This window comes from Grampus griseus (genome assembly GCF_964374135.1).
Source record: "Grampus griseus genome assembly, chromosome: 6".
Lineage (NCBI taxonomy): Eukaryota > Metazoa > Chordata > Mammalia > Artiodactyla > Delphinidae > Grampus > Grampus griseus.
This window is the reverse complement of record NC_139000.1, coordinates 23,489,329-23,510,332: the sequence shown is the minus strand read 5'-3', so window position 1 is coordinate 23,510,332 and position 21,004 is coordinate 23,489,329. Positions and strand designations below refer to the sequence as shown.

The 21,004-nt window shown below is 44.0% G+C and overlaps 1 long non-coding RNA gene and 1 pseudogene across 2 annotated transcripts in view; one reads left to right on the top strand and one right to left on the bottom strand.

Annotated features, from left to right (window-relative positions):
• LOC309823593 overlaps positions 1–13,664 on the top strand; it is an 86,127-nt gene extending 72,463 nt beyond the window's left edge. The window contains exon 4 of the long non-coding RNA XR_014296843.1: positions 13,290–13,664. This is a non-coding gene — a long non-coding RNA (uncharacterized lncRNA). The remainder of the gene's footprint in view (positions 1–13,289) is intronic.
• A 3,062-nt stretch (positions 13,665–16,726) lies between these two features.
• On the bottom strand, positions 16,727–17,780 carry LOC309824120 (surfeit locus protein 6-like; annotated as a pseudogene). Its single transcript has one exon. The product of its transcript is annotated as a surfeit locus protein 6-like (transcript).
• Positions 17,781–21,004: the final 3,224 nt, after the last annotated feature.

Below are 21,004 nucleotides of genomic sequence, written 5' to 3'. Positions count from 1 at the left end.
ATCAGCCTCAGAGGGACCTCTGTCAAATGGTCCCACTCACATGACAGGAAACTCTATCCTGTGGTTTTGATTTTATCTGACAAGTAAGTTGAGATTTGTATTCACAGTTCCATGTTTTTCCTCCATGTTGCACCACGAGTTCTTGGTCATATAGGATTGTGCTTATGATCATTTAAACACTCTTTGTTTTACATACCCTTTGGCAGAGCTAAGCGTTTGTGGGGACTTGAATGATATTGGGGATCGTTGCTTGAAGGACATGCTGATTTTTTCCTCTTCTAGATAATCTATCATATATCCTTGAGTCAAACTAGATCACAGAGACCCAGGAAGGTGGGCTGCACTGTTCTGACAGCGGGCAAAGTTAACTTTGCTGAATTGCTTCTTGATTTGATGCCTTCAGCCTATATAGGGGTCCTCATGGACCCATCCCTAGGAAGCTTCTTATTCTGTTGGTTGAAGAGCAAGGCTGAGGGTGTCATGCTTTCCTTCCATGGTGTCCTCTTGGAAAAATGCTTATCTTCACTACTAAGAAGATCAGTACTTCTCTTGAATGACAGCTCTGTTTTTTGCCTCATGGATGTTGGGAACTGTATATATGATCATGTTTCTTTTCTTGTGTTGGATGCTGCAAAGCTTAGAACCAGTAGGTGGTTCATCATACCCAGACTGAGGACTGCCTCACTCCAAGCTCATTCCTATCCCTTTCCTTGTAGTCTTTTTTCTTCTGCACTATTTAAAATTTGTGCTCTTTTATTGTATTTTAGTTTTCCTTGTAAGATCCCTTTTATCCTTTTTGGAATAAAGTAGGAAACACATTTTTTAAGTAAATATTTATCTGAGAGAAGAATTAAACTAATTTTGTATGATCCCAATGGGCAAACTGAGGATTCCTTCTTTTTTTCTATCCTTTCCTGCCCTCCCTCCCTCCTTCCCTCCCTTCCTTCCTTCCTTCTTTCCTATCACTCAAATATTTAACATGTCAACTAACTATGAGGAACTGAAATAGGAGACTTAGGGAGATAGAGGAGGCAGCTTCTAGCTGTTTAAGAAATGACTTTATAACGCGCAGTCCTGCCCAAAGATAAACAATTACCACTTGTACCAGAACTTCATAATTTACAAAGTGCTTCTGCCCACATGTGACCTTGTTTTACCTTCACAGCACTGCTCAATTGTAGGGATTATTATCTTCATTGATCAAGAACCCGAGCTTTAACAAGAATCTTGGCCAAGGTAACTTAGCTGCTAAATGGGGGAGGTAAGAATGGCTTCCTGATTTTCTGGTTTCAAATCCTTGTTTGCCCTTTTCATGACCTGAGACACCCCACCACTTATCCCCCCTCCATTCGCCGTGCGGTGGGCATACCCTCTCAGTCTGAATGTGTCCCCTTTCACTCTGACGTCATTTTTACCCAGAATGTGAATTCACAATTCACAATTCACATAGTATCAGTGTTGTTTTTATTCTCTGTGATTTAAAAGCCAACAGAGGGACTTCCCTGGTGGTGCAGTGGTTAAGAATCTGACTGCCAATGCAGGGGACATGGGTTCAAGCCCTGGTCCGGGAAGATCCCACATGCCACGGAGCCACTAAGCCCATGTGCCACAACTACTGAGCCTGCGCTCTAGAACCCGCAAGCCACAACTACTGAGCCCGAGTGCTACAACTACTGAAGTCCATGCGCCTAGAAACCGTGCTCCACAATAAGAGAAGCCACCGCAATGAGAAGCCCGTGCACTGCAATGAAGACCCAATGCAGCCAACAAATAAATAAATAAATAAAATAAAAAATAAAAGCCAACAGAGATATGCCGAATATGTTTCTGCTTTCATGCTTCAAAGTTTTGCTTCAGGAGATAGCATCTTCCGTACAGGGGCCACATGAATGCTGGTTAGAAAACAGGTGGGTCCCTGTGCCAGTCATTCAGTGCTCTATCAGATTCGGCAGAGCGTTTTTGAGTCACCACATGCCACCACCTCCACGTGGGGAGGTGGCTCTAGATTGCTCTTCACGTGCACGCATATTGTGTGTTATCTTAGGGAGAGCAGAACGGTACCTTCTGGAACAAAGCTAGGGCTTATCACAGTATGCCCCACCAGCAGCTATTAAGGTACTTTCTTCTCCAAACCCAAAAGTTGGGGATTATTATTATTATTATTATTTTTGGTGAGGGGGGCCTCCTCACCATGTCCCTATTTAGCATGAAAAAGTAAACATTTCTAGGTTACTAATTTATTTAAAGGAGTATTGAGTCATCCCTTGTTATCCTTCCTTAAGCTTATTTTATCTTGTTGAAATTTCTCCAAACTTACGGCTTATGGATGGCACACTTCCTTAACTTCCAGAGAGATGCAACTGCCCCCATTTTTATGGTTCTTTGGTCATTTCCATAAGGTCATTGCATGTAAGCCCTTGCATGGAGTGTATCAGGCAGGGTAAGTCAGGTTGTGCTGTGGTAACAATACACCTCAATTAAACAAAGGTTTATTCCCTGCCTGGGTCCATGATGTGTCAGCTGGGGGCTCTTCTCCTCATTGGCTTTACTCTGGGACCAAGACTGATGGCGTAGCTACCACCTAAATGGCAGAGGGAAAGAGTGTCTCCACTTGTGCATTGGACTCCAAAACTTCAGCCCACCAAAGCGAATCACTCAGCTACACCTCACTTCAAGGAGTAGGAAAAATCAAACCCACCATGTGGAGAACCCAAAATATTTGGTGCAGTGAGTTAGATCCTTGTGCTACATGTTAATCTTATCTGGAAATGTCAGCATTTATCCTTTAGGCAAAAACCAGGGGAACTTTTTTAAAAAATTAATTAATTTATTTATTTTTGGCTGCGTTGGGTCTCTGCTGCTCCTCGTGGGCTTTCTCTAGTTGTGGCGATGGGGGCTACTCTTCGTTGCAGTGCGCGGGTTCTAGGTGTGTGGGCTTCCGTAGTTGTGACACACGGGCTTCCGTAGTTGTGGATCGCGGGCTCTAGAGCGCAGGCTCAGTAGTAGTGGCGCACGGGCTTAGTTGCTCCACGGCATGTGGGAACTTCCCGGACCAGGGCTTGAACCCCTGTCCCCTGCATTGGCAGGCAGATTCTTAACCACTGCAACACCAGGGAAGCCCATAAACCAGGTAAACTTTTTTTTTTTTTACATCTTTATTGGAGTATAATTGCTTTACAATGGTGTGTTAGTTTCTGCTTTATAACAAAGTGAATCAGTTATACATATACATATGTTCTCATATCTCCTCCCTCTTGCGTCTCCCTCCCTCCCACCCTCCCTATCCCACCCATCCAGGTGGTCACAAAGCACCAAGCTGATCTCCCTGTGCTATGCGGCTGCTTCCCACTAGCTATCTATTTTACGTTTGGTAGTGTATATATGTCCATGCCACTCTCTCACTTTGTCACAGCTTACCCTTCCCCCTCCCCATATCCTCAAGTCCATTCTCTAGTAGGTCTGTGTCTTTATTCCCATCTTACCCCTAGGTTCTTCATGACCTTTTTTTTTTCTTCTTAGATTCCATATATATGTGTGAGCATACAGTATTTCTTTTTCTCTTTCTGACTTACTTCACTCTGTATGACAGACTCTAGGTCCATCCACCTAACTACAAATAACTCAATTTCGTTTCTTTTTATGGCTGAGTAATATTCCATTGTATATATGTGCCACATTTTCTTTAACCATTCATCTGTTGATGGACACTTAGGTTGCTTCCATGTCCTGGCTGTTGTAAATAGGGCTGCAATGAACATTTTGGTACATGACTCTTTTTGAATTTTGGTTTTCTCAGGGTATATGCCCAGTAGTGGGATTGCTGGGTCATATGGTAGTTTTATTTTTAGTTTTTTAAGGAACCTCCATACTGTTTTCCATAGTGGCTGTACCAATTCACATTCCCACCAGCAGTGCAAGAGTGTTCCCTTTTCTCCACACCCTCTCCAGCATTTATTGTTTCTAGATTTTGTGATGATGGCCATTCTGACTGGTGTGAGATGATATCTCATGGTAGTTTTGATTTGCATTTCTCTAATGATTAGTGATGTTGAGCATTCTTTCATGTGTTTGTTGGCAATTTGTATATCTTCTTTGGAGAAATGTGTATTTAGGTCTTCTACCCATTTTTGGATTGGGTTGTTTGTTTTTTTGTTATTGAGCTGTATGAGCTCCTTATAAATTTTGGAGATTAATCCTTTGTCAGTTGCTTCGTTTGCAAATATTTTCTCCCATTCTGAGGGTTGTCTTTTTGTCTTGTTTATGGTTTCCTTTGCTGTGTAAAAGCTTCGAAGTTTCATTAGGTCCCATTTGTTTATTTTTATTTCCATTTCTCTAGGAGGTGGGTCAAAAAGGATCTTCCTGTGATTTATGTCATAGTGTTCTGCCTATGTTTTCCTCTAAAAGTTTGATAGTTTCTGGCCTTACATTTAGGTCTTTAATCCATTTTGAGCTTATTTTTGTCTATGGTGTTATGGAGTGTTCTAATCTCATACTTTTACATGTACCTGTCCAGTTTTCCCAGCACCACTTATTGAAGAGTCTGTCCTTTCTCCACTGTACATTCCTGCCTCCTTTATCAAAGATAAGGTGACCATATGTGCATGTGTTTATCTCAGGGCTTTCTATCGTGTTCCATTGATCTATATTTCTGTTTTTGTGCCAGTACCATACTGCCTTGATTACTGTAGCTTTGTAGTATAGTCTGAAGTCAGGGAGCCTGATTCCTCCAGCTCCATTTTTTGTTCTCAAGATTGCTTTGGCTATTCGGAGTCTTTTGCGTTTCCATACAAATTGTGAATTTTTTTTTTTTTTGCGGTACGTGGGCCTCTCACCGCTGTGGCCTCTCCCGTCGCGGAGCTCAGGCTCCGGACGCGCAGGCTCAGCAGCCATGGCTCACATGCCCAGCTGGTCCGCGGCACACGGGATCCTCCCAGACCCGGGCACAAACCCACGCCCCCTGCATCAGCAGGTGGACTCCCAACCACTGCGCCACCAGGGAAGCCCCAAATTGTGAAATTTTTTGTTCTAGTTCTGTGAAAAATGCCAGTGGTAGTTTGATAGGGATTGCATTGAATCTGTAGATTGCTTTGGGTAGTAGAGTCATCTTCACAATGTTGATTCTTCCAATCCAAGAATATGGTATATCTCTCCATCTATTTGTATCAGCTTTAATTTCTTTCATCAGTGTCTTATAGTCTTCTGCATACAGGTCTTTGTCTCCTTAGGTAGGTTTATTCCTAGGTCTATTATTCTTTTTGTTGCAATAGTAAATGGGAGTGTTTCCTTGATTTCACTTCCAGATTTCTCATCATTAGTGTATAGGAATGCAAGAGATTTCTCTGTGTTAATTTTGTATCCTGCTACTTTACCAAATTTATTGATTAGCTCTAGCAGTTTTCTGGTAGCATCTTTAGGATTCTCTATGTATAGTATCATGTCATCTACAAACAGTGACAGCTTTACTTCTTTTCCGATTTGGATTCCTTTTATTTCCTTTTCTTCTCTGATTGCTGTGGCTAAAACTTCCAAAACTATGTTGAATAAGAGTGTTGAGCGTGGGCAACCTTGTCTTGTTCCTGATCTTAGTGGAAATGCTTTCAGTTTTTCATCATTGAGCTGTGGGTGTCATATATGGCCTTTATTATGTTGAGGAAAGTTCCCTCTATGCCTACTTTCTGCAGGGTTTTTATCATAAATGGGTGTTGAATTTTGTCAAGAGCTTTCTCTGCATCTATTGAGATGATCATATGGTTTTTCTCCTTCTCTCTCAATTTGTTAATATGGTGTATCACGTTGATTGATTTGCGTATATTGAAGAATCCTTGCATTCCTAGAATAAACCCCACTTGATCATGGTGTATGATCCTTTTAATGTGCTGTTGGATTCTGTTTGCTAGTATTTTGTTGAGGATTTTTGTATCTATGTTCATCAGTGATATTTGCCTGTAGTTTTCTTTCTTTGTGACATCCTTGTCTTGTTTTTTTTGTTTGTTTGTTTCTTTTTTTGTCTGGTTTTGGTATCAGGGCGATGGTGGCCTCGTAGTATGAGTTTGGGAGTGTTCCTCCCTCTGCTATATTTTGGAAGAGTTTGAGAAGTATAGGTGTTAGCTCTTCTCTAAATGTTTGATAGAATTCGCCTGTGAAGCCATCTGGTCCTGGGCTTTTGTTTGTTGGAAGATTTTTAATCACAGTTTCAATTTCAGTGCTTGTGATTGGTCTGTTCATATTTTCTATTTCTTCCTGATTCAGTCTTGGCAGGTTGTGCATTTCTAAGAATTTGTCCATTTCTTCCAGGTTGTCCATTTTATTGGCATAGACTTGCTTGTAGTAATCTCTCATGATCTTTTGTATTTCCGCAGTGTCAGTTGTTACTTCTCCTTTTTCATTTCTAATTCTATTGATTTGAGTCTTCTTCCTTTTTGTCTTGATGAGTCTGGCTAATGGTTTATCAATTTTGTTTACCTTCTCAAAGAACCAGCTTTTAGTTTTATTGATCTTTGCTATCGTTTCCTTCATTTCTTTTTCATTTATTTCTGATCTGATCTTTATGATTTCTTTCCTTCTGCTAATTTTGGGGTTTTTTTGTTCTTCTTTCTCTAATTACTTTAGGTGCAAGGTTAGGTTGTATATTCGAGATGTTTCCTGTTTCTTAAGGTAGGATTGTATTGCTATAAACTTCCCTCTTATAACTGCTTTTGCTGCATCCCATAGGTTTTGGGTTGTTGTGTCTCCGTTGTCATTTGTTTCTAGGTATTTTTTGATTTCCTCTTTGATTTCTTCAGTGATCACTTTGTTATTAAGTAATGTATTGTTTAGCCTCCATGTGTTTGTATTTTTTACAGATCTTTTCCTGTAATTGATATCTAGTCTCATAGCGTTGTGGTCGGAAAAGACACTTGATACAATTTCAATTTTCTTAAATTTACCGAGGCTTGATTTGTGACCCAAGATATGATCTATCCTGGAGAATGTTCCATGAGCACTTGAGAAAAATGTGTATTCTGTTGTTTTTGGATGGAATGTCCTATAAATATCAACGAAGTCCATCTTGTTTAATGTATCATTTAAAGCTTGTGTTTCCTTATTTATTTTCTGTTTGGATGATCTGTCCATTGGTGAAAGTGGGGTGTTAAAGTCCCCTACTATGAATGTGTTTCTGTCGATCTCCCCTTTTATGGCTGTTAGTAGTTGCCTTATGTACTGAGGTACTCCTATGTTGGGTGCATAAATGTTTACAATTGTTATATCTTCTTCTTGGATCGATCCCTTGATCATTATGTAGTGTTCTTCTTTGTCTCTTCTAATAGTCTTTATTTTATTTTACTTTATTTATTTATTTATTTATTGCAGTATATGGGCCTCTTACTGTTGTGGCCCCTCCTGCCACGGAGCACAGGCTCCGGACGCGCAGGCTTAGCGGCCATGGCTCACGGGCCCAGCCGCTCCGCAGCATGTGGGATCCTCCCGGACCGGGGCATGAACCCACGTCCCCTGCATTGGCAGGTGGACTCCCAACCACTGCATCACCAGGGAAGCCCAATAGTCTTTATTTTAAAGTTTATTTTGTCTGATATGAGAATTTACTCCAGCTTTCTTTTGGTTTCCATTTGCATGGAATATCTTTTTCCATCCCCTTACTTTCAGTCTGTATGTGTCTCTAGGTCTGAAGTGGGTCTCTTTTAGACAGCATATATATGGGTCTTGTTTTTGTATCCATTCAACCAATCTGTGTCTTTTGGTGGGAGCGCTTAATCCATTTACATTTAAGGTAATTATCGATATGTATGTTCCTATTCCCATTTTCTTAATTGTTTTGGGTTTGTTATTGTAGGTCTTTTCCTTCTCTTGTGTTTCTTGCCTAGAGAAGTTCTTTTAGCATTTGTTGTAAAGCTGGTTTGGTGGTGCTGAACTCTCTCAGCTTTTGCTTGTTTGTAAAGGTTTTAATTTCTCCATCTAATCTGAATGAGATCCTTGCTAGGTAGAGTAATCTTGGTTGTAGGTTTTTCTCCTTCATCACTTTAAATATGTCCTGCCACTCCCTTCTGGCTTGCAGAGTTTCTGCTGAAAGATCAGCTGTTAACCTTATGGGGATTCCCTTGTGTGTTATTTGTTGTTTTTCCCTTGCTGCTTTTAATATGTTTTCTTTGTATTTAATTTTTGACAGTTTGATTAATATGTGTCTTGGCGTGTTTCTCCTTGGATTTATCCTGTATGGGACTCTCTGTGCTTCCTGGACTTGATTAACTATTTCCTTTCCCATATTAGGGAAGTTTTCAACTATAACCTTTTCAAATATTTTCTCAGTCCCTTTCTTTTTCTCTTCTTCTTCTGGAACCCCTATAATTCGGATGTTGGTGCGTTTAATGTTGTCCCAGAGGTCTCTGAGACTGTCCTCAGTTCTTTTCATTCTTTTTTCTTTATTCTGCTCTGCAGTAGTTATTTCCACTATTTTATCTTCCAGGTCACTTATCTGTTCTTCTGTCTCAGTTATTCTGTATTGATCCCTTCTAGAGTATTTTTTTTAGAGTATTTTTAATTTCAATTATTGTGTTGTTCATCGTTGCTTGTTTCATCTTTAATTCTTCTAGGTCCTTTTTAAATGTTTCTTGCAGTTTCTTTATTCTATTTCCAAGAGTTTGGATCATCTTTACTATCATTATTCTGAATTCTTTTTCAGGTAGACTGCCTATTGCCTCTTCATTTGTTAGGTCTGGTGGGTTTTTTTTTTTTTTTTTTGTGGTACGTGGGCCTCTCACTGTTGTGGCCTCTCCTGTTGCGGAGCACAGGCTCCGGACGCGCAGGCTCAGCGGCCATGGCTCACGGGCCAAGCCGCTCCGTGGCATGTGGGATCTTCCCAGACGGGGGCACAAACCCATGTTCCGTGCATCGGCAGGTGGACTCTAAACCACTGCGCCACCAGGGAAGCCCTGGTGGGTTTTTATCTTGCTCCTTCATCTGCTGTGTGTTTTTCTGGCTTCTCATTTTGCTTATCTTACTGTGTTTGGGGTCTCCTTTTTGCAGGCTGCAGGTTTGTAGTTCCCGTTGTTTTTGGTGTCTGTCCCCAGTGGGTAAAGTTGGTTCAGTGGGTTGTGTAGGCTTCCGGTGGAGCGGACTAGTGCCTGTGTTCTGGTGGATGAGGCTGGATCTTGTCTTTCTGGTGGGTAGGTCCACGTCTGGTGGTGTGTTTTGGGGTGTCTGTGGACTTATTATGATTTTAAGCAGCCTCTCTGCTAATGGGTGGGGTCATGTTCCTGTCTTGGTAGTTGTTTGGCATAGGGTGTCCAGCACTGTAGCTTGCTGGTCGTTGAGTGAACCTGGGTGCTGGTGTTGAGATGGAGATCTCTGGGAGATTTTCGCTGTTTGATATTATGTGGAGCTGGGAGGTCTCTTGTGGACCAGTGTCCTGAAGTTGGCTCTCCCACCTCAAAGGCACAGCACTGACTCCTGGCTGCAGCACCAAGAGCCTTTCATCCACACGGCCACCAAACGCCTGTAGTGCAGAGAATTTGGAAGCATCTAAATCATTGCCACTTACTATTCGAGCCTGCTCTCCGTCCTGGAGCTGCCATGGCCTCTGCAGGTCGCCGCTGTGACCACACGGCTGCTCACGGGTCCCTCCTCTCCCCCGACACCTCCCCCACCTCTGGGAGCCCGTGCTCACTGCTGCTCCCTCCTCCAACCAGGTAAACTTTTATTAGGGGTTTGGAATCTAGAGACTAAATCTGCCACTTACTGCCTGGTACTTTTGGATGAGTCCCTTATGCCTTCTGAGTCCAATTCCCTTTTCTTAATATTTAAGTAATAACCCCCTGGTCGGGCTACTTCCATAGGATTATTGGTGAATGTCAAGGAGATACTATATTTGAAAATATTTTGAAATGTGAAAAAAAGTTTCATAGATAAAGATTGTTCAGCTTATTGCCATGTCTTTTTTGGGTAGAATAATAATTCTAACTCATATCACTTAGATCAAAAATAAAATACAGGGCTTCCCTGGTGGCGCAGTGGTTGGGAGTCCGCCTGCCGATGCAGTGGATACAGGTTCGTGCCCCGGTCCGGGAAGATCCCACATGCCGTGGAGCGGCTGGGCCCGTGAGCCATGGCTGCTGAGCCTGTGCATCCAGAGCCCGTGCTCCGCAACGGGAGAGGCCACAACAGTGAGAGGCCCGTGTACCACAAAAAAATAAAATAAAATAAAATAAAATAAAATACACCCATTCTGAGGACAGGCACCTGTCTCTGAAAATGATTATATCAGTTCTACCGAAATGTCAAGAACCTTTTAAAATTAATATATAAGGCACTGGAGAAAAGGCCATGCCAAGGCAGCACCTGGCACAACTTCCCAATAGTTACCTTCATGTAACTACGAGTGTAGATGCGTAGGTTATTTTGTCTTTAGACACTTGTGGCAATACTTTCAGTCAGACCAAGCAGGATTATCTCTGCCTCTTGCCGGCCCTTTCTAAGTTGACAGGTAGAAAACTGATCATCAGAAAAGAGCACACAAAACTATAATACTAAAAAACAAAACAAACAAACAAAAAAACCTCTAATACTATAGATTGCAACTAGATGATAAGATTTCCTGGGCAGTCAAATGATTCCCGTTTTTCATGGCAGTTCATAATGATCTTCTTTCCTTGGGGCTCCCTAGAGGGGAGAATCAACCAGGTATGCTCTTAGGTTCAGGAGGGTGGCTTCCTTTATCTTGAATTTCACAGGACACTGTGGAATGTACGACTTTTAGGTCCCTCAAAGACCCCCTTCACTGGGCACATCTGGCCAAGTGGGTAGCACATTTGCCTCACAAAAACTGATCCTTTATTCTTGGCTTTTTTTTTTTTTTTCATTCACTAAACACTAATTAAACACCTGTTATGCACTGTGTTAGCTACCTAGCTAGTATGGATGTAAGATTAACGAGACTCAGTCTGCGTTTGAGCAATTCACAGTCTAGTGAAGGAGACAATTATATAGGCAACGGTGACTGTACAACATGTTAGAGATGCCCAGGAAGTGCAATGATATCCTGGCAGGTTAGAACAGGGGAGCCTCACTGTCTCTAGACGTCAGGGAAAGCTCCCAAGAGGAGCTAAAGTGCCAGTTGGGTCTTAAGGATGATTCAATGGCTGTCAATACAGAGCAAGAGAATTGGGGGCAGAGGAATAGCATATGTAAAGACCTAGAGGCTGGGAAGAGTTCCTGTTATGAAATTTGTATAACTGGGGGTCATGATGCTCTGCAGAGCCCCAGTTATAGGGGCATGTAGGACCAGCTCTGTGCCAGGGAGGCCTGGGTCTCCCTCAGAACCAATTCCTGTCATCCCAGGGGGTTAACCAAAGGTGTAACATATGTACATTACACGTTGGGTTGGAGCCCAGAGAGCCCTTCCAAGTTTCCCCCACTTCTTCCTTCTCTGCTCCTCTGCCTTCTGCCCGACCTCCCACTCCACCTCCCAAGGTTCTGGTTCCAACCAGCTGCTACCATGGTTGGCCAAGCCCAGGACACTCTGCCCCTTTGGTCTGAGGTCACTGCATCTTGGGGAAATAACAGTGGATCTTTGTATTCCTCAGAACGAGGCACCTACCAGACAGCTTCACCTCTCTCTTGTTAATACCCATTACCCTGAAAGCCTTAATTGTGATGCATGATTATGTTAAAAGACTTTCTTCCCATAAGGGAAGAGGACAGGAAGGAACAAAGCAGGTGAACAGTACCAAGAGCCACGCGTGTTCACTTTGCCTTCTGAGGAGAGGAAAAATCTCAGAGAGCAGCCATGTCTGTGTTTGCATCGCTCTCTGCTTTCTCCCCAATCTGCTGTTTTCATGGTTAGAAAAATAAGTCCTGCCCTTTGAGAGGGTGAAACGAGTTCAAGAGCTTCTTATCCAGCTCTCCCTTGATGACAACCTAATGGTTTTCATTAGATTTGTTTTCCAGGTTATATAAACCAACAGCTTTGAACGCTGACTTGGGGTAAGCAGAATAAACCAAAGAAAAAGCCAGTTAGAATGTACTGGTGAGGCATTTAGTCTTAGAAAAGAAAATGTGCAGTTGTTCTTTGTAATGGAGATTTGCTGATCTGATTCGAAAATCCCGGAAGCTAGCACTGCATTTTGAAATGGTGCATTGCTTGACATGAGGTTTAAGTTCATTTTGGAGCCAGTTCTTCACCTACCACCCCAGGTTCTTCCTGAAATGTCCTTGAAGCCTTCTTAAGAGCAGAAAGATGCTTTCACATTTTCTCCCCGAAAACCATTACATTTTCTTTCAGTGTAACACTTTATACAGTGATCAAATTATATGGTGACCATAACTGAAAAATATCTGTATACAAAATTCTTCCTACTCTGGCAGTGTTTATGGAAGGGACTGTTATGAAATAGCATGTAAAACATGGACCAGCTTAAAATGATTTTGCTTTTAAAAATAGGCCCTTCGCTATGGAGAACAGTATGGAGGTTCCTTAAAAAACTAAAAATAGAATTACCATATGACCCAGCAATACCACTACTGGGCATATACCCTGAGAAAACCATAATTCAAAGAGTCATGTACCAAAATGTTCATTGCAGCTCTATTTACAATAGCCAGGACATGGAAGCAACCTAAGTGTCCATCGACAGATGAATGGATAAAGAAGGTGTGGCACATATATACAATGGAATATTACTCAGCCATAAAAAGAAATGAAATTGAATTATTTGTAGTGAGGTGGATGGACCTACAGTCTGTCATACAGAGTGAAGTAAGTCAGAAAGAGAAAAACAAATACTGTATGCTAACACATATATATGGAATCTAAGAAAAAAAAAAGGTCATGAAGAACCTAGGGGTAAGACGGGAATAAAGACATAGACCTACTAGAGAATGGACTTGAGGGTATGGGGAGGGGGAAGGGTAAGCTGTGACAAAGTGAGAGAGTGGCATGGACATATACACACTACCAAACGTAAAATAGATAGCTAGTAGGAAGCAGCCACATAGCACAGGGAGATCAGCTTGGTGCTTTGTGACCACGTAGAGGGGTGGGATAGGGAGGGTGGGAGGGAGGGAGATGCAAGAGGGAGGAGATATGGGGACATATATATATGTATAACTGATTCACTTTGTTATAAAGCAGAAACTAACACACCATTGTAAAGCAGTTATACTCCAATAAAGCTGTTAAAAAAGAAAAATAAAAGGTTGGCAACCTCCCCTCAAAAAACCCCAAAAAACAAAAAATCAAAAAAAAAATAAAAATAAAAACAGGCTGTTGATTAATGAAACCTGAATGTATTTTGCAGAGACATCACTGCGCATGTGCAACACGGAAACCTGTGTCTCCAGGATGACCCCGGAACCAAGGATCTTCAGTCTACGGAATTCAAAGAATAGAAATGTTGCCACCAGAGCTCTTTACAAAGCAAGAACTCCTTCAGTGAGGAAAATCCAGCTTCCAGCAGCAAGAGTAGCTTGATTACCATACATGGACTGATTCAAGATAAGCCAGTCAGCTTCCAGGTTTGAAATTCTCCTAATTCCTTAAATTTCGCCCTGAACGTTGGATCTGGGAGACAGATTTGAGCTCTGCAGGTCGACCTCGCAATAAAGCTTTCTTTTCTCAAAAGCCGATGCCAGAGTATTGGCTTCTGTATGCCTTGGGCAGTGAGCTTTCGTTTGGTAACACTAATCTCTGGCACCCAGTAGGTTTCTAATTCCACCACTATGCCTGGCACATAGCAAGTGTTCAATAAATATTTGTTAAATAAATCTTATATAAAATCCCTGCTCAAAAACTTCCAATGGCTTCCTATAAACTTTCAACTTCTGCCTGACTTACATTTTAAGAATCATTCTGTGTAGTTTGGAGCTGAGAGTTTCGAAGAATATCTTTGTGTCTGTGACCCAAACTATGACCCAAGTTTATTCCCTCTAAATACTTAGAGTATCTACTAAGAGTAGGAAGGCTTCCCCACCTCATGTCCTCTTTAGCTTTTCCTTGAACCATTATTATGGTTTCTTATCTGGTCTCCTTGCCTCCTGACTCCCCCTCATTTTAATCATTCATAATCGCTCTCTCCTGACTTCAGGACTAGCCACATAGTTTGAAGGTCCCAGTGCAAGATGAAAAACGCAGGGCCCCTTATTCAAAATTACTTAAACTCTCAACACCTTGGCAGCAGGACATCACACCAAGCACAGGGCCCTTCTGTGCTCGGGGTCCCCGGTGACGGCAGAGTCTGCATATTCACGAAGCTGATCCTGCCTGAGTTCAACCCTTTTAAGGCACGGTTTCAGTCATGGTAAGTCCTTTTCAAAAACTTTCAGAGGTTCCATGTTGTCTAGAGTTGTAATTATAGGGACTTTTATCAGTTTTGATCCCAACCAACCTTCCCAGCTTTATCTCCTAGAATTCCTCTTTATACACCCTATACTTCTTCCAAATGGAACTACTTAATCTTGCCCAGAAGGTATCCCTTCCTACCTCTGTACCTTATTTGTACTGCTCCCATTACTTAGAAAGGCGAGCCTCGTTTCCCATCATCACAAATCCTATGTGAAATCTTTCCTGATCCTTTCATTAAAAAAATTTTTTTTTATTGAAGTATAGTTGATTTGCAATATTGTGTTAAGCTTCAGGTGGGATCCTTTCATCTTTTTTTTTTTTTTTTTTTTTTGCGGTACGCGGGCCTCTCACTGTTGGGGCCTCTCCCGTTGCGGAGCACAGGCTCCAGACGCACAGGCTCAGAGGCCATGGCTCACAGGCCCAGTCGCTCTGCGGCATGTGGGATCTTCCCAGACCGGGGCACGAACTCGTGTCCCCTGCATCGGGAGGCGGACTCTCAACCACTGCGCCACCTGGGAAGCCCCCTTTCATTTTTAAGAACTCTTTTCTCCCTCTGAATTTCTAATACCATTTTAGCAGAGTCCTCTTTTGTCCTTTCACTCTTTAATGAGCTCCAAGACTGTCTCTATGCTGTGGAAGGTACAAAGATGAACGCTATTTATTCTACTGATACTACTGTTAGGCTCTTTTATACTCTCGAGGGCGGGCTTTGCCTAGACTCACCTGTGTCTGGCCTTTTGTAGAGAAGGTGCTCATATACTTGTTGAATAAACCAGTGGTTACCAGTTGACTTTCAAGAAAAAGGCATACGTTCATTTGTCAGGCAAATATTTATTGAGTACCTACTCTATGTTAGACTTTCTTCTAAGAGCAGGTAATACAGGTATGAAAAAGGCAGACTGGTGCCTGCTTGCATGGAGATTATATTTTTATGGGTGGGAGGCAGGGAACAAACAAACCAGAAAAATAATAGCTGTTGCTAAGTGCGTTGGATGTCATTGTGAAAGGGTTGTGACGCATAGCATTTTCATTATCTTTCAGTCCTAAATATTCGCTAACATCCATCAGGGATGATTCTTTGACTCACAGGTAATTTAGAAGAGTGTTTCTAAGCTTCCAAACAGAAAACTTTAACAATTACCTCTTAAGTTTTTTCATTTTTCTGTGGCCAGATCATATACTTTGTATGACACTGACGCTTTGAAATATGACTTGCTTTATGGACTAGGAGATGGTTGGTTTTCACCACTGTTCCATGTGTGCTTGAAGTACATACTGTTTTCAGATACACTGTTCTGTGTGTCCAACAGATCAAGCTTATAAATACTCTCATCCAAACCTTCCATATCCATCTGATTTTGTCTGCCTGGTTTATCAATTCCTAACAAAGATGTTAAAAATCTCCCACTTTGGTTTGTGAATTGATTTCTCCTTGTAGTTGTGTCAGTTTCTGCTAGACAGATTTGAAGCTATGTTCCTGGTGCACGACTGTTCTACCTTCCAGGTGATTTGAACCCCTTTTCGTTACGTGGTGATAGTCCTCCTTAGCAGTGCCTTTTATCTTAAAGTCGACTTCATCTTATAATACAGCCAACACCAGCTTCCTTTTGGTTACCATCTGTTTCTTAACTGGAGTTTAGTCAAAAGAATTTTATTAACAGTTTTTTGGAAATATAATCCACATACCATAAAGTTCATCTGAGTTTTGTCGACGTGCATTCGTTCTGGCTGCCTGTGGGCTTGGACTTAACTCTGCCTCTGTGTATCCTCCATTCACCCGGCTTAGTTTTAGGTTTTACTTTCTCTCCCACCTCCTCCTAGACTGACACTGTCCACCCCACTCCATTTTTCTTCTTTCTAGTTTAGTAACACTGTTTCTATCTTCTAGCGGTTATTTTAGGATTTTTAATGTGCATGTTTATCTTAAATGATAATCTTTATCCATCTTACAAATAAATTTAGAATAATTCAATTCCAGGCAGCCTGAGGATGGCCCCGCCTTTCCCCAGTTACCAAGCCTGTCAATTCCGCCTTCAGCTTTGGCTACAGGAGTTGGGTTTTTGTCCAAGAGACTTGGGGGCTGACACAGCAGCCACACAGGTCATTCCCTTCCTGCTCCTGTGAACTCGGGAGAGGAGGAGGGGGCCAGTGAAGACCCAGCCCCTCCCCATGCCACTCACTCCTCACCACTCCCTCGTCCCCCACCCCGGAATTTTCAGGGAGCGTTCTGGCCTCACCAGAGGGGACTGGAGCCCGGATCTGGGTCACCCCTTACCCGGATCTGAAGGCTCTTCTGCACGTGCGGCCTGAGCCCCAAAAAGTCGGTGAGGGCAGCGGGGCAGCGTCCGATTTCCGCTGGGAGCCTGAGCCTGCCGGGGTCGGGCAGTCGGGCCCTCAGGTCAGGCTGGCCGGTTCCAGGTCCTGGGGCAGGATGCGGCCCCTTTTCCGGGTCTTCTCCAGGCGCCGCTCAGCTTCGGCCTCCTTGTTCTCGCGCGAGTTCCGCCGCCACGGGTCCCGCAGTTGTTGCGTCTCGTCAGCCACACGCGCAGTGCGCTTCTCCCACGCGCGCTGGCGCTGCGCCCCTCTCGCGCTTCGGGGCCTCCTGCAGCAGGTGCTCGTCGTCGCGGATCTTCACGCCCTCGGCCTTGTCCAGCAGGTTCGCACACTGCATCTTTGCCTCGAGCTCCTGGGCCTGGCCCGCGTCCGCGGCCCGCAGCTCCTCCAGCCGGGCCCGCCGCGCCCGCAGGCGCTTCAGCTGCTGCCTAGGTCCTGCCTGTTAGCGGCGTCAGGTTGCCCTTCCCCTTCTGCCTCTTCTCCTTCCTGCGCTGAGCCTTGCGGGACGGCTTCTCTTCGGTTACCTCCACCTTGTTGAAGAGCAGCCCCGGCCGGCCCTGTGCCTCCTTGAGGGCCGCCTCAGGGCAGCTCAGCGTGCTCCGCGCCCTCGGGGGCCTCGGGCGCCTTCCGCTTTGCCCTCAGCTCCTGCTGCTGCTGCTTCTCTTTCCGGTCGCGCTCCTGCTTTCTCCGTTTCCTCCGATGTCTTTTCTCCGAAACGGCGGGAGACAGCTTCTTGGCGCCGCCCTGGCCCCGCGCCTCCGGTATCTTTTCAGGCAGGCGCTGCCGCACGACGTCCAAGGCAGGTAAAGAGGCTCTTTGTCCAGGCCGTGCGCAGGGGCCCCGGTGGAGCTGGAGGCCTCCTCCTCCTCGGCTGTCACCGGCTTCCTGACCTGAGACTCTCCGCAGGGGCCCGGGCCTTGGCCTTGGCAGCCTTCTCCTCCCGTTCCTGGGATTTCTTCAGTGCTTTCTTCCTCTCCTTTTTTAGGAGCCCAGCAGCTTCTAAGACTCGAGTTTTGCCAGCCGACTTGCGCTTCTGCGGCTCGGTTCTGGGCTGGGAGCAGATCTTCTTGGCCAGGCTCTGCAGGTAAGCATACTTCGTGAGCAGAGGAGCCATGGCTGGAGGCTCGGCGGTCGGGTGGGGCTCGCTTGGGGGTCCTACTCGGGGGAGGAGGGCCGGGGTTCAGCATCCCGGCGGCACCCGGCAGTCCCCGGCCCGCGCTACCCTCACCTACGCGCCTGCGCTCACCAGAAACACTCCATGGATTAGGGTGGTAGTGGCTTGATCACCTGGGCGGTTGTTGGTGCCGTTCTTGAGGACGGAAGAGATTAGGGGAGGTGTAAGTCCGGAGAGCTGTTGCAGGGAAATTCTGCCAAGTGGAACGGGAAAGTCTGCATAGGCTTTGGTATGGTACCCAGTAAAGGATGAACCTTTTCCCCAGAGAGGCCTGGCCTTTGCCCTTGGCTTCTGGGAGGTAACCTCTAAGATCTTGGAATGTCCTGCCTGATTTGTTTAACCTGGGGACCTTTGGCCATGCCAGCTAGTCTATGCTAGCAGTGTGATATATAGTAGGGATCCTTGGGTCATGAGGCGTGAACTTGACCTCTGGAGACTAAGGTTGTCCACATGGGCAGTCAGCCATATCTATGTGACTGAGCCCCAATAAAACCTCTAGACACCAAGGTTCACGTGAACTTGTCTGGATGGCAGTAGCTCATGCATATTGTCACACATTGCACCTGTGAGAAATAAACAGTGTCTGCGTAACTCCACTAGAGTCCCGTGCTAGAGGTCCCATGCTTGGGACTCTCCTGGACCCTACTCTGTGTACCTCTTCCCTTAGCTGCTTTTAATCTGTGTCCCTGTGCTGTCATAAACTGTAACTGTGAGTACAGCAGCTTCCAGTGGGTTTTGTGAGTCCTTCTAGCAGATTATCAAACTCGAGGGTGATCTTGGGGGCTCTCCAACTTGCAGTTGATAACAGAGGTAAAGATGGCCTTGTAGACCCCCGAACTTTGCATTGAGGGTATATACAAATTCAACAAAGAGAAGCCCTATGTGACTCAGGTCTTATACTCTATTGGTCAGCTGAGTCCAGGGAGACCTGAAGAGTAAAAAGAGAATAAAGAACCTGTTGTCTCTTGACCAGTGTCTCAGAGGATTTCTCTTTTCCTTTATGCCAGTGTCACATTAAGAACCATCTACACTCTTCTGGTCAGAGAGCTGCCTATAAGTGTAACCTGGAAAGACAGCAAAGAAAGGCAGTGCCTTTAGTCATTGTGCATGATGAAATCTGTGGGAAGAAATAACACTCCTGATACATCAACCACAAGTATGGTTTTCATCTAATTGAATCCATTCATCACTACATTAAAAAAGAAGCTGATGCAATTGAAAAGTGAGTTCAGTTAGTCCATCCTCCCACAAAAACAGTCGCGCGCACGCACACGTGTGCGTGTGTCTGTGTTGATGTGAATCTCATCTTAAAGAAAATATAAATTCTGGCTTCAGGCAAATGAAGGTTTATTTCATATGGCAGCCTCTTTGCATACTGCTGATGGTTACAGCATGTGGAATTACTTACAACTAAAGCCTTTGATTGAAAATGTGGACGTAGCACTCAATTTATCATCCTCTTCTCTGAGATTTAAAAGCTCTTTAGAACACAAGCTAATACCAGTTTCTGTTTTAACAAATCAGTATCTTTTCATGGGCTAAATGACTTTCCCATTCGGCACCTCTCAGAGCACGCCCCTCCCCCCACCCCCTACCTCCCTGGCTGCAGAGGTTGTCACATATGTGCTGGATACAGGCAGCTTGGAAGAGTGTGTCTTATTTCACAGACTCCAGCAAGGCAAGGGCAGCAAGAGTAATTGTTCAGAACTGTGAAAACCAGACACTCTTTCCTCGGTATTTCAGCTTGGGTCAGGATTGCATTAGTTATCTATTGCTGTGTAACAAATTACCCCAAATTTAGTGGCTTAAAATGATATACATTTATTAACTCACAGTTTCTGTGGTCAAGAGTTTGGCATAGCTTAGCTGATTCCTTTGTTTTAGGGTTCCTTGCAAGACTGAAATAAAGTTGCCAGCTGAAGCTGCGGTCTCATATGAAAGCTCAGCTGGGAAGGATCCACTTCTAAGCTCATCCAGGTTGCTGGCAGAATTCAGTTCCCAGAGGACTGTTTGACTGAGGGTTGCAGGTCCTTCCTAGCTATTGGCTGGAGATTTCTCTCCAATCTTTGCCATGTGGACCTCTCCACCGTGGCCACTTTTTTCATCGAAGTATGCAAGCAGAGAAAGCAATATGGAAAATCTAGCAAGACAGAGATTATAACATAATTATGGAGGTGACATCCCATCACTTCTGCTGTATTCTGTTGGCCTTCTCACTCTCAAGGGGAGGGGATTACACAGAGTGTGAATACCAGGAGGTGAACACTGGGAACTATCATAGTGTCAGTCCACCAGGAGGACAGGGTCCCTGGTTGAGCGAGTCACAGTAATATCCTCTTATAGAGAATGTGCTGCAGTGTTCCTGAGTTTCAAAAATATTTGTGGATAGGTTCAGCAGGCGAATTGTATCTTTGAAGAAACTGTGATGTCTTGGTGGCAAATTTGTGTCTTTCTTCTGGCTAATTTTCTCATTTTTCCCATGAAATGTTGTTGTCCATTCTCTCTAAAGAATCTGTTTTCTTTCATTCCTCCTTTTATTATAACCTAATAAATGCCTGGTCAAATTAGAACCTGGAAAGAGCTCAGGGTCCTTGAGGCTGGGCAGAATAGCCTAGAACTTAGCAGGTGGGCAGTAATGTGTTGGCTCAAGGCAGCTTTCTGACCTTGGCTTTTCTCAGTTTTACTATTTCTCTTTTATGTTTATGAGGCTCTGAATCAGGCACCCACACAGCTCCAGAGCTGCTTCCTAGCAGTGTCTTCATGACAAAGCATTTCCAGGGAATTCCATGCTTTACTCTCTGGAGTTTTAAAGCCTATTGAATCGGTTCCCACCAGTGTTCCTTGTAGACATTAGTAAAAGTTACAGATGACATTCTGACTGTAGACCAATATGAAGCACCCACGTGTCTTTTTCAAGTGGGCAATAATCTCAGGGATTAGGAAATTGTTGTTGCTGTTGTTGTTTTCGGTCACCAAAAAGTATGAAACAAATTCATCCAGTCACTCATTCACATGTTGACCTATACTCATTCGAGAACTGTCATTGACTGTTGGTATTGAGAATGACAAGATGCAAAAGGCAGTCACTACCTTTATTAATCCTCGCTCTTCTTTCCCTTCTTGGCTTTCTTCTTAGCATCCGCAAAGGTGTTTGCATGCTGCTC